This window comes from Pipistrellus hanaki (genome assembly GCF_964339955.1).
Source record: "Pipistrellus hanaki genome assembly, chromosome: 3".
NCBI classification, from domain to species: domain Eukaryota; kingdom Metazoa; phylum Chordata; class Mammalia; order Chiroptera; family Vespertilionidae; genus Pipistrellus; species Pipistrellus hanaki.
The window spans coordinates 181,267,427-181,293,235 of NC_140505.1; the positions used below are offsets into that span (position 1 = coordinate 181,267,427).

The window sequence follows — 25,809 nt, forward strand, 5'->3', positions numbered from 1 at the left end:
TGCTGAACGGTGTCCAGTGGGGACCTCGCCCTCCCCGCTCAGCACTGGAGGCCGGGCGTCCCCGGGAAGCTCTGAGACCAGACCACAGTCGCCCCATGCAAGCCACTGAGCTGATCAGGTCCGTGAGCTGTCTCCCTTAGACCCCCAACCCCCACCAACTCCTTGAGAGGAGATGTGGCTCCACCCAGAAGCACTGGATCGATAGGGAGGCTGTGAGCTCTGCCAGGTCAGCTGTGAGGCCAACAGTGGGCTCAGCTGGCCAGGCTGGGGCACTCATCAGGTGCCCGTAATCAAGCCTGGCACTAAAGCCTGCAGGACCCCTGTTCATACCCACGTGCCATTCTTTACCCTCTGCTGCCTGCATCTCCCATTCCTCCTCCAACCCTCCAGGCAGGCTGGGGTCTGCCTCCCAAGCCAGGCCTGCCTGCCCTTCTCATAGCACAAACATCCCAGTGCAAGTCCCTAGTTTCACCCCTCCTTCCTCCGCCGCTGCCCCATCTCCTTGCCCTCTCACCCCCACCCTGACACCTCCCCTCCCCACCCTCCGTTTTTATCTCTCCCTCCTCCTTTATGCCTCACTCACTGGTCCTCTATTTTCCTGCCTCTGCTCAGAGAACTTAAATGAAAAAGCGGTACATTCGTCCCTCAGACAGTGCTACCTTTGTCAAAACCAAAACCTTTGCAAGGATCCTGAGGATGAGCCGTAAAAGCAACTAAAGGTCGGAAGGGAGCAGCAGCGGGGACTGTGGGCACACGTCCCATTAAGGTAAGGTGACCAGACATCCCGCTTTTGGCGGGACAGTCCCGATTTTTAACCATTTGTCTCGCGTCCTGAGGCATTTTAAAAAAAGTCCAGATTTTTGGAAAGAATCTTTCCAAAAATCTGGACTTTTTTAAAACGCTGTGGTACGCGGGACAAATTATTAAAAATCGGGACTGTCCCGCCAAAAGCGGGACGTCTGGTCACCTTACATTAAGGACACGGGAGCAGAGGTCAGAGTGGTCTCCGCTGCCACCGTCCTCACTCACCCACGGGTCTCTCTGGAGCATGTCAGCCGTGAAGAGGAGGGGACACACCTCCACTGTGATCCCACCTCAACCTTCTTGCACGAAGGACTCGGGAAACTGCCAAGAAAAAGGAAGCACAGCAACAGATGTAGGGCAGTTCACCCAACAAATACTACCTATGTTCATTACTTTAAACTGGTGGTTGGCAAACTCATCAGTCCACAGAGCCAACTAGCAACAGGACAACGACTGAAATTTCTTTGGAGAGCCAAACTGTTTAACCTTAAACTTCTTCTAACGCAGCTTCTTCAAAACAGACTCACCCAGGCCGTGATATTTTGTGGAAGAGCCACACTCAAGGGGTCAAAGAGCCGCCTGTGGCTCTCGAGCCGCAGTTTGCCGACCATGACTTTAAACAGAAAATCAAATAAATAAGTCCATCCTGTTTGGAATGACTGTGTGAGTGTGAGGCGGTGCTTTTTCTGAAATAAGGTTTATCCTTAGGGGACACAGCCTGGGTAAGCCAAGAGTAGGGCAGCTCTGGGTTCAAAGTCCACCTCAGCTACTTATTGGTGTGAAACGGTGGGCCAGGAACTGACCCGGGGCATGCCTCCGTTTCCTTGTTTGTAAACTAGGAATACTAACTGTCTCGCACACACCAGATTGCTCAGAGCCCACAGTGGACTCCGTGTCCTCCATCATCATCATCATCGTCGTCGTCATCATCATCATCATATCATCTGAATGTTTACTGGGACTTCAACACGCCAGACAGTCATCTGAGTGCTTTGCATTAACACAACTCTAAGAGGCAGTGGCTGTTGTGATCTGTTTGTTTTACAGATGCACAGAGACATTGAGTAAGTGGCCCAAGGTCACACAGCTGAGCAGAGAATGCTGGATTCATCCCTAGACACCCTAGCTCCGGAGTTATACCTTCTGATCTCTGATGCCAGGCCCCGTGGCCAGCAAAGAGTAAACTGTTCAGCAGTGCATTTGCCAGCACTATTATCATAATGTTGACTTTATTTTTATAAGATCCACTGCCCAGAGGGCGATTTTCTTTTCCTTTTTGGAATTAAATTTCAGTCCAGGGTAGGGGCACTGAACCCAGTGCAATAGCTTATCTCTCTGCCTGCTGTATACTTCCCTCACACTGGAGAGAGAGCAAGGCCTGCTTGGAGCCTTATGGGTCAAGCAGCATTTTCTGAGCCAAGGAGGCTGGGGGTATCTCCATTCCAGAACAGTAGGCAAACCTCTCTGTGGCCAGGGCCAACAGCAGAATGACAGCCACCACCTGTCCCACTTGACTGAGGAATGGTGGGGGCAGAGGGCCATGCCACAGAGAGAGCAAAGCCTGAGATCCACATGCCCACCTCCACACACTTCCAAGCAGCCCCAGGCTGGGCAGGGACAGCCCGGCCCACCTGTCACTCGTTTCATCCACTGAGCAATGACTGTGCCAACATCCAAAGTGCTCCCAGGCAGTGTCCCAGACAGGCCCCAGAGCAGAAGAATTGCAAGAGTTTCATGAAAGGTTGATGAAACTTGGGGACTCAACGAGGGCTGAATCACATATGTTGTCACCTGTTGGGAAGGGCTAAAGGCATTTCCCCAAACCTGAAAAGGATGATTGTTTGCTGCCAGATAGCTCAGGGCATCTTAATCTACATGTTATTGCCTCCTACTGGCCAAAACCTGAAGAGCCGAAGGCAGTTTCTCCAAAACCTAAAAATCTGACAATGGATTCTGTACAAAACCCTACCCTTTGATGTGTATATATCCACCTTGCCTTGGGAAATTTGTGTTAATAAATAGCAAGGGGTCCCGAGACAAGAAGAACTTAGTTCCTTTAGCTAAGTCTCCTCTGACTCCCTATAATGCCTTCCAAAATTATGTTTCATCTCTGGACTCTTGATTAATTTACGCACAGCACCTTCTCCAGATTGCTGAACTCTTCTAGATGCCAGATCAAGACCAACAGCGTTAGATGGTGAAGGTAGCTCACACCTGGCAGCATCTGGGTTCTCACTCTGGGGGAAGTGAGCTGGTTGACTCTATTTAATTGAGAACATCCTTTGCCAGAGCCCCAGCATATTTGTCAGCAGCAAGCGGAGGTGGGGTCAAAGGGAAATGAGGACCCTGCCTGCCCGAGTACTGAGCCTCCTGCAGCTCCATCTGGATGGGCTCTGGCAGCCACATCACCAGCAACTTGGGTGTGGCCATCCATCCTCCTGGGCTTGAGGGGTGCCTTAGGATACATCCCACAACTAGACTCTGAGGTGGGATGGCTGGTCCCTCCTCCGCAGCATCATAGCAGCACCCCCAGATATTGTTCAGTCCAGCAATCAACCTCGACCTTGGGGTTTTAGACAAAAGGTCACAGAAGAAAATAAGTGGGCTTCGAAGGAGCACCACAACTCTGCTATGAACCACTCATCCATCCTCCAGCCATGAGACCTGGGCAAGTTGCACGACTTCTATGAGTCTGTTTCTCATCGGTGCCATGGACACAAGAACCAGGGTCAAAAGGACCCCAACCTCGGAGACCATCAGGAATGCAGCACTGAAACAGCTGGGCCCCCAAAACCCCAATCGTTGGGACTTGCTGAAAAGTGAAGGCACACGAAGGCAGTCAGTCTACAGATCGGAAGTCAGGATAGCAGCTCATCGAGGTCTTTTCCTACAAAGGTAGCTCTCTCCCCTTCCAAGCACCGTCATCCCAGTTCTTAAGATAACTGTTTCACCTTGACACATAATATGTTCTGGACAAAATTCCACCAATGCAGGAACTGGGAGTGATGGAAGTGACTTGCCTAAAGTCATGTGACCAACAAAGGGTGGAGCCAGAATCTTGACTCCAGCTGTAAAGAGAGGCTGAGTTCTCCCCAGTACTGGACACACTAACTCACCCCTATTGCTGAATCCTTTCCTCTCCATGCCTTCACCCCAGAAAGAATAAAGAACAACGGACATTCCATTACTTGACACCAGGAACACCAATGGGTGGCTGCGTTTTAAAGGGTAAGACTGTACCTTGAGGGGAGACATGGCATACACAGGGTGTGGGTGACCTTTTGCAGAGATCGTGCTGTATGACAACTAATTGCTACCGGAGGGGTCACCATGAGCCAAGCACACTGTGCCTCACATGATCTGAGAAGGAATTGTCCCGATACCCATCGGGACGTGGACTGTTTAATACCCATTTCACAGATGAGAAAATCAACTCCCAGGAAGGCTCCGTGATGTGCCCCATCCCTCAGGAGTAAGTGGACCCCGCCTTTGTTCCTGTGTCCCGTGTGCTGAAATACCTGGTCCACCTGCAAGGTCTGGCTCTCACCACCCTTTCGGTAAAGCAGGTACTGCTCCCTCTCTTCTCATCAGCCATGAACTTGAAACACCACCTCTTCTGCACCCACCACAAAAGGCTCAATGCACTGCTTATGTGTCTGTTACCTCCACCCCCAGTCTGGCCTCTTCACAGGAGAATTAGGACTTGTCCGTATATGTATCTCCAGTTCCTGGCCCAGTATCCGGAACGTAGGAAGCACTAAAAAGAAAAAATATATCTGCCGAAACCGGTTTGGCTCAGTGGATAGAGCGTCAGCCTGTGGACTGAAAGGTCCCAGGTTCGATTTCGGTCAAAGGCATGTACCTTGGTTGCAGGCGCATCCCCAGTAGGGGGTGTGCAAGAGGCAGCTGGTCGATAATTCTCTCTCATCGATGTTTCTCTCTATCCCTCTATCTTCCTCTCTATAAAAAAAATCAATAAGATATATTTAAAAAATATATTATCTATTGGTTGAATGAAATAATCAACCAACCAACCAACCCTTCTCGAAACCCTGGCTTTTGTTCCGAGTACCTTTTCCCAACCAGCTTCCCTTCCCCGTGTCCCGATGTTCCTCCCCACGGCGGCTTCTCCGCCAATCTGTTTGCATGGAGAGAGGCCAAGTGCATTGCTTTCGACTGCAGCCTGGTAACACCAATTGTCACCTCTCCGCTTTTATTAATTGCGGGGTTAATCAAGCACTCCAAATCGTGCCAAACCAGGCTAACAGGAAAGCATTTCTGGAGAGCCGGAAAAGCAGGTTCAAGTGGAAGCCAAAGACAGAACCTCACAGCCTTTCTGGACCCTGAACAACTGCCACGTTCCTCGGAATACTGGGGCCTACGTCAGAGCAGATGGAAGAATAGTCTTGACCGAAATCTGAGCCACGCATGGCGTCTGCGCAGCAGATGGGTGTGCGAGTGAACTTGGTTGTACTTCCTCCTTGGAACCCCTCAAGGTCCTGCGATCCCTGTACGAGTCCAGCTTTCAGATAAGGAAACTGAGGCTCGGGTGAGAAACAGCCTACACAGCCTTGCCCAGGGTCACTGAGCTAGACAACAGAGCTAAGATGCAGACCTGCTTCTTCTCACTGCCCACGTCACGTCACACCTGGTCCCCACTACCCAGGACCCGAAGATCACACCCCAGCCTCTTCCTGGGGGCCTGGCTCACCCTCCCCCACCAGCCAGGCCCAGTCTGGCCTCTCCAGCAAGAGGGAGCTGCCCCAGGCAATGGAAGTTTCCTTTCCTCTGCAAAAGCTTTAGCAAACCTTTGAGACAGAGACAGAGCCGGTGAGGATTATTTTCATCTGAGCCCTCAGACAGATCTTGCTTTCAAATTCTGGAAAATTTCTGGAAAAACTTTGGTTCCTTCTGCCTATTCTACTTACAACATAGGCAGTAAGCACAGAAGCAAAGGGAAAGGAGAAAAGAGAAAGGTTATCTTTCATATGTTGATGTATTTGTCAGGCTCCTGGTTGCAGAGAAGAAGCGTTCTCCTTCCAAACTGTCCCCCTTCTACTTTCTAAGCAGGTTTGTTCGTTGTTCGTTTGTTTACAGGTTCAATAAAGACGCCACGGCCACGCCGGCTCGCTGCCATGACATCCCCGGACAGGCTCCCATATGGAGAGCCTGTAGCATTCCAGATGCCTCGCCTCGCAAGTACCAGGCCTCCTAAGGCACCGTGACGAGCCCCCTGGGGCTGGGAAAGGAGTTCTGTGCACAAGACAAGGCTTACTGTCCTGCTGACTGAGCAGAACTGCTCGCAGCCTGCCTGGGGCCCGTCCCCCCCACCACCACCACCACCTCCCCCCTCTGCCTGGGACCCCATGCTGAGCTGCTAGGCAAGGTCACAGGCAGCTCCTGGATTGAGCAGGTGGGAAATGCTGATCGGAGCCCTGGCAGGAATTGAGACATGAAAGGCAAAACAATTAGGACCATAAGCAGGCGGGTAATAAAGGGAGCCAGGCCAACGGGAAGGGGGGCAGGACGCTGGTTACAAAGCACATGTCTGAGCTTATGAAAACACGTGTGGATTGCAAAAGATCACAGCAAAGAAACACGGCCAAGTTCTTTGTGTTTGCTTGCTTTTAGCGTATCATCAAGGCATAACCCCCTCCCAATCTTTAAAGTGCTGTGGAATCAGCATACAGACTGCAGCCCTGCAGATCCCAATTTGGAAAAGAGGAATCTAATTGGCAGCGGTTAAGCGTGAGGGTCAAAGGAAGGAGCTCCCGGGGAGCAGCTCAGGAAGTAGCAAACCTGAAGCGGTGGCCCCTTCCCTTCCCGTGTGACCGTGTCAACACTGACATCCAGGCTCCTTCTCCAGGACACCAGGCTGGCGCCGCACAAGCCCCCCCTCCTCGCCCTCGGAACACGGGCACCAGCCACAACACATGTGGGTGTGGCTGCTCACACCCTCCCCGCACCAGCAGAACTGCCTGTCCATCTGCTTTGTGAGGGAGGACAGTGACCTGGTGCAAATGAAATGCCTGTGGCTAAAGCCCATCCAATGTCCATCCCTGTCCTGCCAAGTGGCTACCACCTCCACCCCCTCCCCTAAACCCCGCAGTCCTAAAGAGGGGCTGGTGACAGAAGCATAGCCCACCAGGCGGCCTCCAGCAGGGGGCGCTGCTAAAGCTTAGGAAAAACACCAGAGATGCCCTTCACCCAGGCAAGCTAGTGATGCCGGAACAGCAAGGCTGACCTTTGTCACAGAAAATAACTAAAGATGGTAACTAATGTGCTCTGCAAGCAGAAGTTCCATACCTCCCGCAGAGCAATAAAATGCACTTAATTACCTCGCCGAGCCCGTCCAGTGAGCTCCCAGGATCCCGTCTTGCAACAACAGGGGCGCGTAACTGAGCAGAAATGTTCATTTTCTCCCCGTGTTCCCCTACTCTCTTTGCTAATATTACCTTGAACTCCAAGGGCCCAAAATTATGGAGATTTCAGCAGGCTGATGGAGCACTCTTTTAATTTATCGCTCCATAATCCAATCTTCCTCACGTCGGACCACAAATCACCCCGGCCTCTTCGCAAATCCACGGGGGCCGTGAGGCATGACACGGAGGCTGGATGAGTTATGTTGCAAATGGGAAAACTCGCTAGTCTGGGCCCCGTGTCTGAATCATTAACACAAGAAGGTTGGGTCAGAGCATCTCTAAAGATCTCCTTGGCAGACAGCACGGGAGGGGCGTTTGCAGCGGGAGGTGGCTGTTATCTTAATCTTTCTGTCTTAGCAGCTTAAGACCCTTTCCTGTGAGGTGATGGAAGGGGCCATGCATAAGTCTCCAGGGCTGGGCTAAGCGAGGAAAGTGCCCCTCGGAGCCAGGCCGGTACTTGGCTACCACCTGGCAGTGGCCCTGGGACCCTGATAAATGAGTGGGCCCAGGCCCCTCCTCCAATGGCCCCCAGCCTGCCCACGAGACCCTGAACAACCGGACCTCCATTTCTCGCTGACCCCATCCCCATTCTGTTTTCCTCCACACCCCCTCCCTTCTAGCCACTGACCCTCCTTGAGGTCTCTCAATTAGCAACTGAGAAGTGGTCCCAGGGCCTTTGCACTGACCTCAGCCTCAGATCTTTCCCCAGATATCCCCCTGCTCATGTTTTCAAGCGTTTGTGCAAACCACCTCTTCTGAGAAACCCTCCCTGACCAAGCTGAACCTGCAAATGCTACTACCCCACTCATTCCCAACACTCCTTCCTCCCTCCCTCCCACCCGTGCTTTCTTGCACTCCGTGGTACTTGTGATTCCACAAGAGACTCAGTATGTGTTTGTTAATTAGTCTGTCTCCCTCAACCAGAACACAAGTCCTTGAGGACAGAGACTTGTACCGCTGGGTTTATTAACAGACCCTCTGCCCTCAGAGCAGAGCCTCACATATGTAGTCATGCTCAATAAATATTTGCATGATGATTAAAAAAAAAAAATGAAGATCTGAATGCAGGTTCAACATAGGGTGGTCTCTGCTCACCACCCCAAACACCAGCTCATCCTCGACCACAGCGTAGGCTGCATGAGGGCAGAGCGGAGCCGCACAGTGAGTGCCATGAGACTGCTTCCCTCCATTTGCTGGTCCTTCTGAGCCGGCCCTCCAGGCTGCTGGGAACACCTTAGGGCAGCGGTCGGCAAACTCATGAGTCCACAGAGCCAAACATCAACAGGACAACGATTGAAATTTCTTTGGAGAGACAAATTGTTTAACCTTACACTTCTTCTAACACCACTTCTTCAAAATAGACTCTCCCAGGCCGTGGTATTTTGTGGCAGAGCCACACTCAAGGGGCCAAAGAGCCGCCTGTGGCTCTCGAGCCGCAGTTTGCCGATCACAGCCTTAGGGTAAAGCACTTGTCTGTTTGCATAGGTCATCCCGGGTCACCGTCCGTGGGACCGCCTTCCTCGGATGGCACTGACAAGCGTGGTCCCCCCACACAGCCTCAGCTCAGGGTGAGTCAGCTGGGGGCAGCTGCCAACGTATCACGCCCCGCATTTCTCTGGCAGCGCCAACCCCGGTGCCAACCCAAGCGAAGGACCCGACGTGGGAAAGCACCTGCCACATCCGAGCAACTGTTGAGTTTGGCTGTAGCATCATGACGAAGCACGAAATAAATCCGTGGGAGACCAGGCCGGGCCATATGGGGGAGGCCCTGAAAGGCTAGATGCCACCACCCCGCAGAGCCGCCAGATTCTGGAGGTCACCACTCACAAGGCCGGCCGAGGGTTGGCAACTCTGCCTTAATCTGTCCACCCAGGGAAGGGAGGCCGGCCGCCTCCCGCCAATCCCCGTCTCAGCGAGGCACACACAGGGTGACTCAGAAAGCGGCCACTGGTCTCCAGGGGACAATGGCAGGGGCACCTCTAGATTTCCCGGCTGCTCAGGCCCACCCCCTGCTCTATTCCGAAGCCTGAGCTCCCTGCGGCTTCCCCAGCACCTGCCACGCATGAAGGCAGCCCCCACCTTCCCCCACCCCCATACCCTAAACAGGAGCCCGTTAAGAGGGGGCCTAACCCCTAACTGGCTTGGCTCAGTGAACAGAGTGTTGGCCTGCAGACTCAAGGGTCCCAGGTTTGATTCTTGTACCTTGGTTCTGGGCACATCCCCAGTGGGGGGTATACAGGAGGCAGCTGATGGATGCTTTTCTCTCATCGATGTTGCTAACTCTCTATCCCTCTCCCTTCCTCTCTGTGACAAGTCAACAAGATATATTTTTAAAATGCTTTCTAAAAATAATAATAAGTAACAAATGTTTACTGTTTTGGTAAGCGCCTGGCACCGTGCTAATCTGCAGAGTAAGGGGGTGAGGAGCTTCAGGCCCAGCGATTAACCAAAGGAAGAAATTAACCAAAACATCCCACAGAAGCTGTCCCAGTCAGCTGGGAAAAGTGCCTTAAAAATCTTTAAAAACACACGTCAATTTTCTCCTGGGCAAGGTGTTGAGTGAAGGCTGAGGAAGTGGTAAATACGCTGAGTGAAGCCAGAGTTACCCAAGGTGGGGGGGGGGGGGGGGGGGGGGGGGCTGGACTGAATTTCTGGCAAAGAGCCCATGAGCATCACCTGAGGGAACTTGACCTTGACTCCTGGCTTAACAATAACCTTGAGAACAAACCTACAAGGTTCCTTTTTTAGAAATTCAACATCAGTACAAGTTGAGATAAACATCACAGGACAGACCTCTGGAACCTAAACCCCCACTGACCTGGGGAGGGAGATGCACTCTGGTTGGTCAGCCAGGCTGCTCTGAGGGAGCTGCCCCCAGCCCGGGCCTCCTTCACACAGGAGGCCACCTGCCCCTCCTTCCTGAGCTTCCTCAACCTCAACCGCAGAGCTGCCATTTGGTGCCAAAGCCGACTCCCTGGTGCTAACGCAGGGCCAGACCTGGTTAGGAGGGGTCAGGCCGATGACCCGGAAAATAGTCATGTTAATTTGAGATGACATCAAAATGGCGTTAAAATGTTTTAATGAGCCCGACCAGTGCAGCTCAATGGTTGAGCATTGACCTATGAACCAGGAAGTTATGGTTTGATTCCCAGTCAGGGAACATGCGTGGGTTGCAGGCTCAATCCCAAATGTGGGGTGTGCAGGAGGCAGCCAATCAATGATTCTCTCTCATCATTGATGTTTCTCTCCTCTCATTCTCCCACCCTCTCCCTTCCTCTCTAAAAATCAATAAAAATATATTTTTTAATTGATCAAAAGTATTTAAACAGAAAGTCTCAGAGAACACCTGCAAGCCCACCAAGGAACACTGAGAAACAGACTCCTAGAGGCGGAGTGTTCTTCCCTTCCTTTTTGTCAGCATTTACAAAAAAATCCCTCCCTGCTCCATTATCAACTCCCTCTCCGTTTTCCTTACCATCCGAGCACCTGGTGTGTGTATAGTGGGGGAGTGGAATAACGTTGCTTGCAATGCAGAGTACCCGGTCACAGATGGGGTGAAGAGGCTGACACTTGCCAAGCCCCTCCCATCTATGAAGCTCCATCAAATACAAACTCACACATTGGGCACAACAGTCTCATAAAGGATCTCGCGCTCGGGAGGGATGAGAAAACCAGTGGTGTTTTCAGCAGCTGACTTAAGCGTCAGCCGCACACTGAGTCAGGCGCCCGATTTAAATAGAGGTCTGCCTGACCCTGTCCTTGAACTTCGTCCAGCACCCCGCCTTATCCCCTCCCCCTCCCAAGAAAACCCCGACACTGGAGCAGAACTTGGCATGGTGAACCGCAGGGGCCTTCTGCCTCTGGAATTCCTCCACAGCTCCCTTCTGAAGCGCCTCGGTTCCTTTTTAATTAAACGCACTTTCTCCTCAAGCCTCCTCATTCAATGGAAATGAAAAAGACTCTTATTCAATTGTACCATCTCCCCATTCTATAATAATTGTCACGTCTGCCAGGGTAGCTGTCTGACAATCGCGTGGCGAAGGCCCAGGAATCTCGCTCCCTCTGGGGCTGTGCGACCAGCACGCCTCCGGACCACGCGTGACATCTTGTTCAATGAGAGAAAAGAAAGCGCATCCTCTGGAGCCCGTCCACCCCACAAGCTGGAGGTTTTTGGAGCTCGAATGACATATTTGAAAACTCTGCAAGATGGCTTTCTTCAACCCTTTTTTCTCAGCCCTCTCTGAAGTTCTAGAGCTGTGGTCGGCAAACTGCGGCTCGCGAGCCACATGCGGCTCTTTGGCCCCCTGAGTGTGGCTCTTCCGCAAAATACCACGGCCTGGGCGAGTCTATTTGGAAGAAGTGGTGTTAGAAGAAGTTTAAGTTTAAAAAAATGTGGCTCTCAAAGAAATTTCAATCTTTGCACTGTTGGCATTTGGCTCTGTGGACTAATGAGTTTGCCGACCACTGTGCTAGGGGAAATCAGACTCTTCTCAAATAGGATCTCTGTTCGATCCACTCACGTCAGCACCACTGACGGAGAGCATCCCAGGTGGGGAGGTGGGCTCTGGGCCGTGGTGCTTGCTGGGTCCCCCAGGGGCCAGGTCGCCGGAAGGAGATCTCACAGAGGCACCTGCGTAAAAGGCCAGTGGGACAGATGGGCTCAAGCTGCTGGCTGAGTCACTTGCTCTCGAACAGGGTCTTCCGTGAAGACCTGACTCCAGTGACGAGAAGACGGGAGGAGAGAAGTGAGCAGGCACCTACTCATTCATTCAGTATTCCCTGGGCGCTCCGTGTGGGAAAGGTACCAAGCTGTGGGCCGGAAATACGGTGTGTCTGGGAGAAGAGACACGAGCCACCCCTGGTGAAGCGTGCAGTCTCAGGGGAGGAACTGCAGGCAAACACAGGTCACCATCAGTAGCTATGACCATTTCCTAAGGTGGCGATGAGGTCACCTGAGGTCATGCCCATAACATGCTGGGCAGCCACACCCCTGGCACTAGTATAGTACGTAGTTAGGCCTTTCGTGTATGGGGGCAATTCTTCAACACAGCTTTCAGTCCTGAGAGCCTCCTTCCGGTCCAGTGGAAGCAAAGTCCCCGGCAATGTGATGGGGAATTGGCATCTATGCAACTAGCTTTGGTGAGAAATCCATTTTGAAACAGCACGTAATTTAAACTCAGAAACCTAGTCAACAATCCTCTATCCTGAACTTGGAAACCAGCATAGTCTCAAAACACCTGTTCCCAAGGCCACCCCCTCCAGGAGGTTTGCTCTGATGACGCCCCCTGCAGACCCCTCCCTCCCTCAGCTCCCCCTCCGGTCCCTTCTCAGGGCACCCAGCATTCTCTCTGCGCTGTATGAGCTGATGATCTTGGCCTGGCCCTCCCACCAGCATCATCAAACCCCAAGACTTCTGTCCAACAGGATCCACATCTGATACCAGCAGCCCACTTAGTACCCGCCATCTGCTGCACAACAGCACTGCGTAACAAGCCATCAAACGTGGGGCCACGGGGCAGGTTATTCATTTTCGCTCTGGTGTCCGAAGATAGGCTGGGCTGATCGAGTGTGGGCCTGGCCTCTCTCCGAAGGCCTCTGGGCTAGCTGGGCTGCTCTGCTCCACGCGTCTCTCCTCCTACTCCCCCTCGCGCAACAGTCGAACAGGCTAAAGGTCAGACTGTTCTCCCGGCAAAGGCCAAGAGGCAGAGAGAAGCAGCAGCAACATGTGCCGCTCCTGAGGCTGAGACTCAAACCTGGCACGCCATCCCCTCTGACTCCTCCGTCACATCAAAGCCAGTCACGCGCTGGAGCTCAAACTCACGGGTTGCAGAAACACACTTTGATTTTTGTGTAGGAAGTCAGAGAGGCGTGGAGAATTGGGGCTGAGAATGCAAAAAGCCTTTCACACCCAACATCCAGGGGCCTCGAACATATAAAATAATCCTCATGCCAAAACCGGTTTGGGACTGAAAGGTCCCAGGTTCGATTCCGGTCAAGGGCATGTATATTGGTTGCGGGCACATCCCCAGTAGGGGGTGTGCAAGAGGCAGCTGGTTGATGTTTCTCTCTCATCGACATTTCTAGCTCTCTATCCCTCTTCCTTCCTTTCTGTAGAAAATTAATAAAATATATATTAAAATAAAATAAAATAATCCTCAGGCACTGAATGAATGAATGAATGTTGAGTAAATTCCAGCGCCTGGTCAGAACATGTGACCACTGACCAGCAGCTCGTTGCAAATCCCAAATCTGACACAACAGTAACATTAACCAGGAGTTTGCTTCAGGTCCCTAAACTTGTAGGTACACACTGTTATTTTTCCAAGGGTCTCTGACGGTGAAATCAATCAGTACACCCATCCACACCTGGCGCCCACGTGCACACGCACACCACAGCCTCTCACTAACGGAAGGCCGATGAAACACTATTTTGCACACGTGGGGTGAGGGCGGGGGTGGAAGGGGAGAAGGTGAAGAGGTAGCTTTGAATCCATCCTGGTGTTTAATTTTCCTTTAACTACCTCACGGAGACCAGAGGTTTCGCAGACGCACTTTCAAGTCCATGAATTTCTGAAATGATGCGTTATTGAAGCCACAGCAGGGGAAAGGGCTCGGTTTGGAAGACATAAAAGACTAAAAAGCCTGCTCAAGTGTCTTTTCCATTACAAGGCAACTGCTCCAAATATATATATATATATATATATATATATATATATATATATATATATATATGTTTTAATTGCCAAAGAAGACAAGCTCCAAGAGGGTAGATAAAATAAAATTAGTTCATAGCTCTCCATCCATCCCTCCCGCCCAGGAAAACCTGCAGCTCCGCCCCGAGTTCATCAAAAACAAGTCTTGGATTCGTCCATTTTCCCCTCCAGACCCAGCTGGCACCAGCTACAGGCCACCGTCCATTCGCTCCGCAAGTATCGATCGAGAGCCTCCGGCGTACGAAGCAGAAACCCCTGCCATCATCAGCATACCTTTCCATAAAGCACACACCCTGTGAGCAAATGGTGATGCTACGGGAAAATACGGAGCAGGGGGTAAAGGAGGCGGTGGGTGGAGTTAAGTCACAAATTTAGATAGAGTGAAAATTGCCAGTGTTTTTTACATCCCTAAGGGACTTTAGGTTCTCTATGCTTCAAATTTCAAAAACTTTTAAAACATATTGCCGTAAGGAATTTATTCAAAGCACCTACGACAGGAAAATCATGTCATTCACTCCAGTCCTTTGGGCTGTGTATCCCAGCCCTCTACCCCTTGGCTGTGTGTTGAGGAGGAAGTGGAGAGATCTACTGCAGTGTTTTTCAACCTTTTTTGGGCAAAGGCACACTTGTTTCATGAAAAAAATCACGAGGCACACCACCATTAGAAAATGTTAAAAAATTTAACTCTGTGCCTATATTGACTATATATAAAGTAATTCTCTTGAATAGGAATCAAATAAACACAAAGAAAGTATTTTATAATTACTTTATTATGAAATATTAAGTAAACAAAATAGTGAAAAATTATAAAATTCTTGTCTTGTCTGCACCTACGGCACACCAGGCAACATCTCGCAGCACACTAGTGTGGCGCGGAACAGCGGTTGAAAAACGCTGATCTACTGAATCCAGAGGAAAGCATGGACACGCCAAACGGGGCTGTTGGCGGCCAGTGGCATGGGTCTGGACCCTGCCCATCTAAGACTAGAAGCAAACAGGGTCTAAGGCTAGAAGCAAACAAACAGCGTGTGCCTCTAACTGGGGTGGGGGTTATGGTGCTGCTAGAGACCACGCCCCCATCCTTGGCCTCTTGTCTTCTCAACTTCCTACCCAACCTCCTGTCCTATGGACATCCTCCATATCCTCCATCCAGTGTCCAGACTCTTGGCTGCGTACGCTGATCTCCTGGGGGTTCTGCGACCCCGCTCCTCCATGGATGGACCTGAGGGCTGCTCTCACCTTGGCTGCTGTGAGCATGGCTGGACAAACACCAGTCCAGGCCCCGCTTCTGTTCCCAGAAGCGGAACTGCTGGCTTGCATGGCACCACACACTCTGTGAGGCCCACGGGTACCCATCCTGGGCAGAGTGGCTCAGGAGCCTGGTGAGACTTTTGAGGGGCCGAGGGGGAGTCCAGGGGGCCGAGAACCCGGACCCAGTGATGGTGACAGCACGCCCCGCCCTCAAGGATGTGGTCGCCTTGCTAGAATACGTCCATGACAGTGTTTGCAGCCCCTTGTCCCAGGTCCAGGGATGCCGACAGCTCCCCCTCCCCACCCTGAGTCTGCCCCCCACTTCCCTGCTCCTTCTGCTCTTTCCAGGAGTCTTTTCCCTGAGTATCCAGTAAATAGACACTCACCAGTTCTCTCTCAGTGATCAGAGGAGCCCTAGAGCACATGTGTCAAACATAAGGCCCGCGGGCCAAATCCAGCCCGCCAGGCCTTGCAATGTGGCCCGCACCGCGCTGTCATCACTGCACTCGCTGTCAGTTTATGACATTGTCAGTTTATGACTGTTCAGTAAACCATTCGGCCCGCGATTTAGGCTGGATTTTAGATTTTGGCCCCTTCTCTGATTGAGTTCGACACTCCTACCCTAGAGCAAGGGACAGTGACGCCAGCACTGCCTTGGGAGGGGCCGCCTGGCTGTGGATGCCACAGAGCGGAGCACCATCCCCTCCGACCACACCTGATGGCAGACCCGGTTCGGAGAGGGGAGACCTGGCGTCAGGAGAAGCTCGGAGCCTCCCTCCCGGCCATGGCCCCCTCCTTCCATAGCAGGTCAGGGACCGTTTTTGCAGGAAGGAGGCCCGTCCTCGGAGGAGCTCCCTGCCCCCCAAAACCCTCCGAGAAGCTGAACCGAAGAACTCAGGTTGACTCACTCGCAACTGTTGAATGAGACACACCCTTCTCCTCGGCGCAGCTGGTCGCCGGAGTCCGCACCCACACGCCGCAGCCTGGAAATCAAGCCCATTCTTCAGGAGCCTCCCCCACCCACGTCCCCAGCTTTCATTTCTGCTTACCCGGGAAGCGGCGAGCGGGGCACGCTCATCGGCGGTCTGTGAAAACAAAGTCCCCGGGATCTATGATTACAGAAGAGGAGGCTCCTTCCTGCGATCCCAAAGCTGAGAGAGGGGTGGCTGGCCCGGTCTGGACCGCCAGCCAGCCACCTACCCACCCACCCCATGAGCCTGGCTCCATGGCAGGAGTCAGGACAGGGGGTGGGAGGGATTCTCAAGGGCGGCCAAGAAGCCCTTATCTCGCTCCAGGCCATCTGCCCATGAAGGTGACATCGGAGGGGGAATGGCAATGAGGCCGCGGGTCCCCAGACAGCCGAAGATGCGGCTCTTTATTACGGAGTCTAAGTGACTGCAAACGGGCCATTATCAAATCTCCTCGGTGACAGAGCGCCGTGTTGAAAGGAACAAATAAAAATAAGTACATTAAGCGCAATAAATCACAGGGCCCTGTCTCGGAGACCCATTATCCCCGGGGGATTACGGGACTGCCCGCCTCCCTGCCTTTCAGCAGACGGGAGCCTGGTCTCCCCACCATTGTCTTAATATTGCAGCCATTACTCTCGGCGCCTCCAAGAGCCTGCTGCTTCTCTGTAGTTCTGGGCGGCGAGGGCATAATTTGTTTTATGATTTGCTTGGGAGGGTAGCTGTTTTAGATTCATCTTTAAGAGATACACATTCAGTAATCGCAGCCAAGAGGCCCTGCTTCAAAACAGGCCCTGGCCCTGTCATCGCTGGCAGCATCCATGTGGCCACGGCCGTAGCAACCCAGAGGGTACCCACCCATTTACCAGGAAGGCCAGACTGCTTCTTGTGGGGGATTGGGGGGACCCAGATACCCAGCGACAGAGTTAGTCCTGGTTAAAGAGCCACTGAATCATGTGGAAGGCAGACTGGGCTGGAGAGAGACAGCAAGAGGCAGGAAGGCAGGGGCCTGGGTTTCGCCATGACGTTGGTATGACCTTGGTCAGGTCCTCTGACCTCCAGGGCGGAAGTATCTCCTCCACCTGCCTCTTTGGAGGCCTCACGATTCTGCACTTCCATGAGCTGCAGAGGGACCGTGAAGAACCTTAGGCCAGATGATCCTTCTATTTCCTCCTCTTCCTCAACAAGATCCTTACAAAACGCATCGTAAGGCAACACCAACCCACGAGGCAACGGTCTAAGTCTTAGACTCTAAGACATCTCCCTCCAGCGGGCATCTGCCCTTGCGGAAACCTTCCCTCCGGCCCCGCATTCCCTGAGAGGCTGTTCTCCAGGGCAGCTCATCGCAAATACTGTGAACAAGTCCGCTCCCGATTTCATCCTCCTCCAGCAAGTGGAGGAAAGACGGGTACGGAAGGACAGAAGGTGCCGGGCCACACCGCCACAGCATCCCCATTGGAAGCGAAGGAGCCGAGAATCCCCTTCGCTGGGCTGCAAGTCTCAGAGGCAGACCCCTTCCTGCAGCCAATTACCACGTCTGATGCAACGCTTCCAGCGCGGCACTGCGTGAGGCAGCCACACAGCAAAACTGGTCCCAGAACTTCATCACCCGCCCGAGAGGCACCGACATAAAACCGCCCAGAGCCGCCCAACTCTCCAAATACTCTATTAAAGAACTCGGATTACAAAAAGGCAAAAAAAAAAAAAAAAAAAAAGTGGCAGTATCTCCGTGTTAAAAATGAAGCTGGGTTTTATAGATCATCAAAGCCCTCACGTGGCCCAGCCCCTGGGAGCGGCGTAAAGCGGATTCCTTCCCGCCACGCGGTTCTGCCGGCTGTGCAAAACCTGGTGCAACAACCCAATAAATACCCAGCGCGGTTAGAGCAGGGCTGCTTTCGGGGAGACAGCAAGAGGTGAGACGTCGGGGAGACAGCCGGGGTTTGACCACCGTTTCTTGCTACTTGCATGTTTCTGCCAGCTCACCTTGGGGTGAGAGGCTTACCTTCTCTGATGAGTTTCCTGTAGCTGCTGTAACCCAACACCACAAAGCTGGGGGCCGAAACAATTGTTGTTGCAATAATAATGTTATTGTTGTTGTTGCAATAATAACAGTATCAAGGAGGTAGTTGCAAAGAAGGTAGCTTTGCCTGCAAACAGAATAGAGAGCGAGCTGGGAGACATCCCAACTAGGTTGCAATCAGCCAGGCCATCCCGCTGGGAGGTCCAGTGCCCAGCTCGGTACCAGACAAGCAACAGCTGGGTGGCAGTTAAACAGGTAAAAGAAGGAATGACACAGAGTAGTGACGTGGAAGGCATGCAGCCCAGGAAACGGATCCAGCTGATGGGGATAAGATCTACGTAACAGCCGAAACCAGTGTGGCTCAGTGGATGGAGCGTAGGCCTGCGGACTGAAAAGCCCCGGGTTCGATTCCGATCAAGAGCATATACCTTGGTTGCGGGCACATCCCCAGTAGGAGGTGTGCAGGAGGCAGCTGATCAATGTCTCTCTCTCATGGATGTTTCTAGCTCTCTATCCTTCTCCCTTTCTCTCTATAAAAAATCAATAAAATGTATTTTTTTTAAAAGATCTACCGTATTTTCCGACATATAAGATGACCGGGCATATAAGACGACCCCCCTAATTTTACAGTTAAAACATAGATTTAGGCCTATATTCGCTGTATAAGACTACCCCCCACTTCCGAGGTAACACCAGTTCTTTTTTTAATAGACCGCCTCTCTGACTCTGGCCAATCTGAGCAGGCTTTTTTTCATTTCAAAAGTCGTCTTATTCGCCGGAAACTACAGTACATAACAGAGTGAGACTTCTGCAGAGCTTGGAGCATCTCAAGGAAAACACGCAGCTACGCACACATTCTGACAGCCACTGTGCAAAAGGAAGCCGGAGACCCCACATCCTTTAAACCAGGGTTGTTTCCATTTGTTTTGTAGCTTCCTTTCCACGCACGTAGTTGGGAGAAGGCATTCTGAAAACATCCTTAACCTCTGCCCCAGGGAACCTCTTTTGAATATCAAAATGCAACTCGTGAAGACAAACCAATAAAACGACCACAGAGCCCCACGCTCTCCATGAAAGATTCAAGAGCCGGGAACGGTATCTCAGGATTTGCATCCACGCGGTGCCCACTGGGCAGAGCAAGTCAGGACTGGGCAGGCGACCGGCCCGGTCAGACAGCCTAAGGGTGGCGCTCCCCGCGCACGTCCGCGGTCAACTTGCTCCTTGTTTCCAGAGAACCCGGAACTCAGGTCAAACGCTCACATTCCCCCAAGGGCTCCTAATTGAAAAATCACACAGGGCAGGTCATGCGTCAGGTCCGCATGCTCATTCCAAACCATGTACTGGGAATAGTGACACCTGTCACCCCGGGGCATCTGACATCACCCAGGAGGATGTCGCTCAAGTGCATTCTCGGTGGGAGTGGCTTTGATCTGCAGGTTGAGGGTAGGAACAGGTGATGGACCTTGGAGGTGGAAAAGTACAGCTCAGGGAGTGAGTGATGGGTTGAATGGTGTCCCCCAAGAAAGATATGTAGGAGTCCTATCCCCAGGACCTCGGAGAATGACCAGCTATGGAAATAGGGTATTTTCAGAGGATTCGAGGTAAAGTGAGGTCAGTCAGCTGGGTCCTAATCCAGTATGATGGTACACTTATAAAAAGGGGAAATTTGGGCATGGAGACGCGTATACAGGGGAGGCCATGGGAGGGTACACAGTGGGAAGGTGGCCATGTGGCAGGAGGGAGCCCCCTCTAAACCAAGGGGGGCCAAGGACTGCCGGCCAACACCAGAGGTTAGAAGGATGCTCCCCAAGCACCATCAGGGCGCGCGATCCTGCTGACACCTCCAGGCGCCTGAAGAGGATATCTAGCCTCAGAACCGGGAAACCGTACACTTGTTTAAGCCATCGGCTCTGTGATGTTTGGTTACAGTGGCCAGAGGAAAGGAATAAGAGAGGGTAAGCATCTTACGCAAGGTGGGCTGGCAGAAACATGCAAATAGCAATTAACTGTGCTCCGTCCAAACTGCCCCCTCCCTCACCCTAACTGGTTTGGCTCAGTGGCTAAAGCGTCAGCCTGCGGACTGAAGGGTCCCAGGTTGGATTCTGGTCAAGGGCATGTACCTTGGTTGTGGGCACATCCCCAGAAGGGGGTGTGCAGGAGGCAGCTGATCAATGTTTCTAACTCTCTATTATGGTACACTCCAATTCAATCTGACCTTGTCCTTATAAGAAGAGTGCTTAATGAAGTATAATGAAGGAGCTTTATTTTTTTTTAATATATTTTATTGATTTTTGTACAGAGAGGAAGGGAGAGAGATAGAAAGCTAGAAACATCGATGAGAGAGAGAGTCATCGACCAACTGCCTCTTGCACACCCCCTACTGGGGATATGCCCGCAACCAAGGTACATGCCCTTGACCGGAATCGAACCTGGGACCTTTCAGACCCCAAGCCGATGCTCTATCCATTGAGCCAAACCGGTCTCGGCAATAATGAAGGAGCTTTAGGAGACACTGATGCCCCTGAATTCTATGGGGAAATTATATATATATATATATATATATATATATATATATATATATATACACACATACATACATACACACACAAGGTCTGTGCAGAAAACCACTTAGGAATTACTCACTCCAAACTTCAGGATCTCAGGGGAAGTACAATACCATGATCCTCAAGCTTTCTTTGAATTCTGAAATTTGAAGAACCTGTACAATTGTTTTTTTTTTACCTTGCCTATTTTTAGGCTGACATTTAACGTTTTCATCATAAACTAAATCATTTCTACAGACGTAATGTTCAGCATATCATAAACATTTACCTTTTAAAATAAAATTTCACATCACATTTTTAAATGGGATCTAGCAATCTGATACCCATCATTAATTTTTAAAATTCAAGAGCAAATTTTTTTTGGTTTTTTTGGCTTTTTTTAACTCTGGAAATGTTAGATCGTTCCTTACCAGGAGAAAGGGGCCAGAATGCCCAGATTCTAGCACCAAGTTTAACCAGGGAAAAGCAAGTGCAGAGAGGGCAGCCTGGGGTGCACCCTTCAGAAGGTTCCCACACACCAATTTCAAACAGTTCCTTTTGACTGGCGTTCCTTGAGGTTTTTATACCCAGAGCAATGTACCAGGGAGTAAGATCAGTGTCAGGGAAGACATGTGACTTTATAAGACGGGGAAGAGGTGACTATGAAAAGGGAGGCGGGAGGAGGACTGTGGACCTGGTAGGGTTGGTCTCAGGCCCATCAATTTCAAGGACAGGTCCCTGTGTGGGGCTGGAAATCTGAAAACCGATTCCCTTAAAACTTTCTGTACCAGCACACTCCGTGGAAAGTCTTCATGCCTCCCCAGGGGTTCGCAAATTCCAGGGTCAAGAGGCCTGGGACAGAGTAGATTACGGGACAGAGATTAAGAGAAAACTGTCTGGACACAGAACTGGCTTCCACTCTCTGGCTTTGTCCCTTGGGCAAATACCCAGGTCTCTGAATTGGTTTCCTCGCTTATAAAATGAAACTGCTGCCGAAACCGGTTTGGCCCAGTGGATAGAGCATCGGCCTGTGGACTGAAGGGTCCCGGATTCGATTCTGGTCAAGGGCATGTACTTTGGTTGCGGGCACATCCCCAGTAGGGGGTGTGCAAGAGGCAGCTGGTCGATGATTCTCTCTCACTGATGTTTCTAACTCTCTATTCTTCTCTCTTCCTCTCTGCAAAAAATCAATAATATATATATATTTTTAAATAATGAAACTGCTCAGCTCAGAAAGCATCATTCATGTAGATCATGTCCCAGAGACATCGAGTCCATGGGAGCCGTCACTGTTACCACCATTACTACTGTGGCCTGTTATTTTAAGTACTCTTAACCACAACTTGCCAAGAAAGAGTCCTTTCCTATGTCATTCTCTGGCTCTCATCTCCCTCACCTATCAGAGCCCCAATTTCCAATGAGAACAAGGAGCAAAGGAGACAGAAAGTTCATGGAAAATGGCCTCGGGGGATGAGTGAGCAAGCATTTGCCTTTGCTTCAGAGCTTCTGCAAACTTTCTGCGATCTCTAGACAGTACTGGAAAGTGAGAGACGGTGGCCCCCTCTCCGTGGTATTACTTTAGCAAGCACCACCACCATCCTCAGGGGTGAGGAGGCAGTTCGAGGGAGAGAGGGGAGGAAAAAATGGAGAAACTCTAAATAACAGCAACAATTACAATAGCTAACATGTTTGAGTGTTTTCCAAGTGCCAGCACTGTTCTAAGCACTTACACACACATTAACAGATTTAATGAGCTCAAAAATGCTGTTTCAACAGGAGTTATGGACAAACCGAAGCAGAAGAAAAAGGAAAATGTCAAAAACGAAGACCCAGAGAGTGTATCCCTCCGTGGGCATGAAGTGGGACCATCTCTGGAAAAGCAGCAGGGCTTCCTGAACCACGTAGCCCGTGCCCATGCCAAGTGCAAGTTCATAAAGCTTTGCCAGCGCCTGAATCACACAAACTCTGCCCAGGGTTCATCTGCCACTCCTCCGTGATTCATTAAGCAAACCTAGTCATGCAGCATCAATGCCTGGCGTGCAAGGGCTGTGTAATAAAAACCCAAATGGACCTCACAAACGCTAGAGACAGGACGAAATATTCCAACATAAACACATGGCTATCCAGAGTCGAGTCTCTGGGCACTGCTGCTGAGCTTCTGCACACATTTATCCAGTTCTCCCTAGCCGCTCCTCATCCTGACTGATAATTTCTCATCAATTAGAACTGCCATTCTACACCAGGATCCCTAAGAATGGGGAGTGGTACTAAACCTAGTGAAAAGAAACCATGGCCAGCGTTGCCATCAGCATCTAGGGATGCGCAGTGTAGCCAGGATGAATCAAACACTTGAGGATAATACCTGAAAGAGAGATATGCTTTGGATTATCTGATGATGACTGCCAAGGACTGATTTTCTTAAAAGTCTAAGAAGAGAATTAAGAAGAGGCCGAAGATCTGAGAAAATGAGAAGAGCAGAGGGAAGACTACAAAACAGAAGAGAGGGGGATGTGAAGGTGGTGGCAACAGAGTAGCTGAGATTGCACAGACCAAGAGAAGGGGTCGTGACAGGGTACAAAGGGTCCTCAAGTTTCTCCTCCCCCTTCAATATTCAGCCTTAAGGATTTGCATAAAGACAGATTTCTTCGTCTGGAAAGAAGGCGAGAGCTCCTCCTCCTCCATCTTCACCACCACCTCCACCACCAGGTCACCTCCCTCTCCACCACCACTTCCACCTCCAGGTCACCTTCATCCCCACCACCACCTCCATCTCCAGACCATCTCCATCTCCACCATCATCACCACCTCCACCACATTCCTTGAAGACATCTCTGTGCCCCAGGGAAGGCTCACCACCATTCTGGTCATTGGCAAAGGGGCACACATTCATTAGGTTCCGGAATACCTTCAGAAGCTTATTCACATCCCACCATGTACCCCTGAAGCACAGTGTAGTACTTAGTTTCAGCAGGAAAGGGTTTTATTATGCCTGGAAAACAAATTCAATGAAATCTAAAATCGCCTCCACCACCATCACCACCATCTCCATCCCTGTCGCCATCCCCACCTCCATTTCCACCTCCCTTACCACCACCACCACCACCATCTCCACCACCACCATCCCCATCGCCATCACCACCTCCATTTCCACCTCCCTCACCACCATCACCACACTCTGGGAAGACAGCATGTTCCAAGCACATGGTGAAACCCTGAAGATTCCCCAGAGACACCAGATGCGGTCTCCACTGAAAGGCTCCCACACTCTGGCACGACAGCAGCCGGGAAGAACCGGGCATCCGGTGCTGAGCGGGCAGCAGCAAAGCCAGGACGAGGTCCCGGTGCGATCCGGCACCAGCATCAGGAAAAGATCGGAGGAAGGGCCACCTGAGCTGGGCTTTGAAGGAAAAACAGACGTGTCCCCAGCAGTGAAAGAGGAAGAGCTTATCAGGCAGGAGAGACCAGGTGCACAGCTTGGCAGGCTTTGGGGGAAATAACCAGGAAGGAAGGAAAATAATGAGTTAGCGATTGGTGACGCAGGGAAGGGGGGGCAGGCAGAGGCAGGGCCCAGCTCATCACACGCTTCGAGTGCCCTGATAAGAAGGCTGGATGTTTTCCAGTGGCCGATCGTGAGCCGGTGAGGATCCACACACAGAACGTTCTAGAAAAACCTTCGTTCTTTAAAGATTAAAAAAACATAGAGACTAGCTGTGAGGGATTGGGCCATCCAATTTTTAAAATTCTGTTATCCAGAATGGCTTACTCTCTGATTCTCGAAAAAGTGTGTTCTGTAATCTCTCATCAAGGCCGTCCAAGGGCAGAGAAACGCCCGCCATGGATGCCCACACAGGCTGCGTGTTTAAGGTGACTTGGAGCCCAGATGCCGGAGCCCCAGCCGCTTTGCTCTGAGCTCCCTCACAGCTGCTTCTGGAACCACTCAGGAGGAAAACAAAAGAATGTTCTCTACTCTGTCCCTCATTGGGTGCCATCCAGGGCTAGGCAAACAGTTGTTCTCTAACCCTGGGTGCCTGTGAATGAACTCCCAAGGAGAGAGGCTCCAGGGAGTCTATCTCCACCCAAGCACCATCCCGGGGCCGGCCAAGCCAAGGGCGAGAGGGCTATTTTCAGACTGGCTGCTAGTTAGACTTTATTCTAAGGAGGTCCATTTTCAGTGGGCCTTCCATACCGGTGACTGATGGGAGGAAAATTCGGGAGCCCCCCTCAGCTTGCACCCCGCTGGACAGATCTAGCCCAGGGGCCTTCAAAATATCACATATGGCCGAAACGAGTTTGGCTCAGTGGATAGAGTGTCGGCCTGCGGACTGAAAGGTCCCAGGTTTGATTCCGGGAAAGGGCATGTACATTGGTTGCGGGCACATCCCCAGTAGGGAGTGTGCAGGAGGCAGCTGGTCGATGTTTCTCTGTCATCAATGTTTCTTAGCTCTCTATCCCTCTCCCTTCCTCTCTGTAAGAAAATTAATAAAATATATTACATTCAAAAAAGTCACGTATGAACTCACACAAAAGCCTGTTCAGTGACCTCCCAGCTTCAAGCTCTCCTCCCTCCAATGTGCCCCCGATACCGTTACGAGGTCCATCTTCCTAAAACAGAGCTTTCCGTAGATAACACACCATCCTCCTGATCACATCACCCTGCCTTCAGAGCCCACAGCCCCAACCTAGTGAGTCAACTGCATTGCCAATTCCTCGCTAGCACAAACCCAAGCCGGCTGATTCTACACCCCAAAAATACACACCCGTGCGCTGTCGATCAAACCTGGCCGTGCCACCTCTCTGTGATTCTCCCATTCAAATTTTAATTATCCCATGTCCAACACCTCAGCACAAAGCCTCCCTCCCCTGAGTTTAAACAGCTAAAATAAGCTCCCACCCCTGATTTCCCATCAAAGCTCAGCTCCGACAGTCCACAACCATTAATTGCACTGCCTCATCGACTCTATTGTTGCTCTGAGCTGTTCATTTGAGTCTTCTATTGTTGCCTAACTTATCACACAATTTTCTACCATCTCTGCAACTATGTGGGCAAGGACGGGAGGCTTTCGATGCAATTTAATAAATGTTTATTAA

At 51.3% G+C, this 25,809-nt stretch overlaps 1 protein-coding gene across 5 annotated transcripts in view; it reads right to left on the reverse strand.

The window, feature by feature from the left end:
- LARGE1 (LARGE xylosyl- and glucuronyltransferase 1) overlaps positions 1-25,809 on the reverse strand; it is a 384,477-nt gene that overhangs the window by 348,303 nt on the left and 10,365 nt on the right. The window lies entirely within an intron of this gene.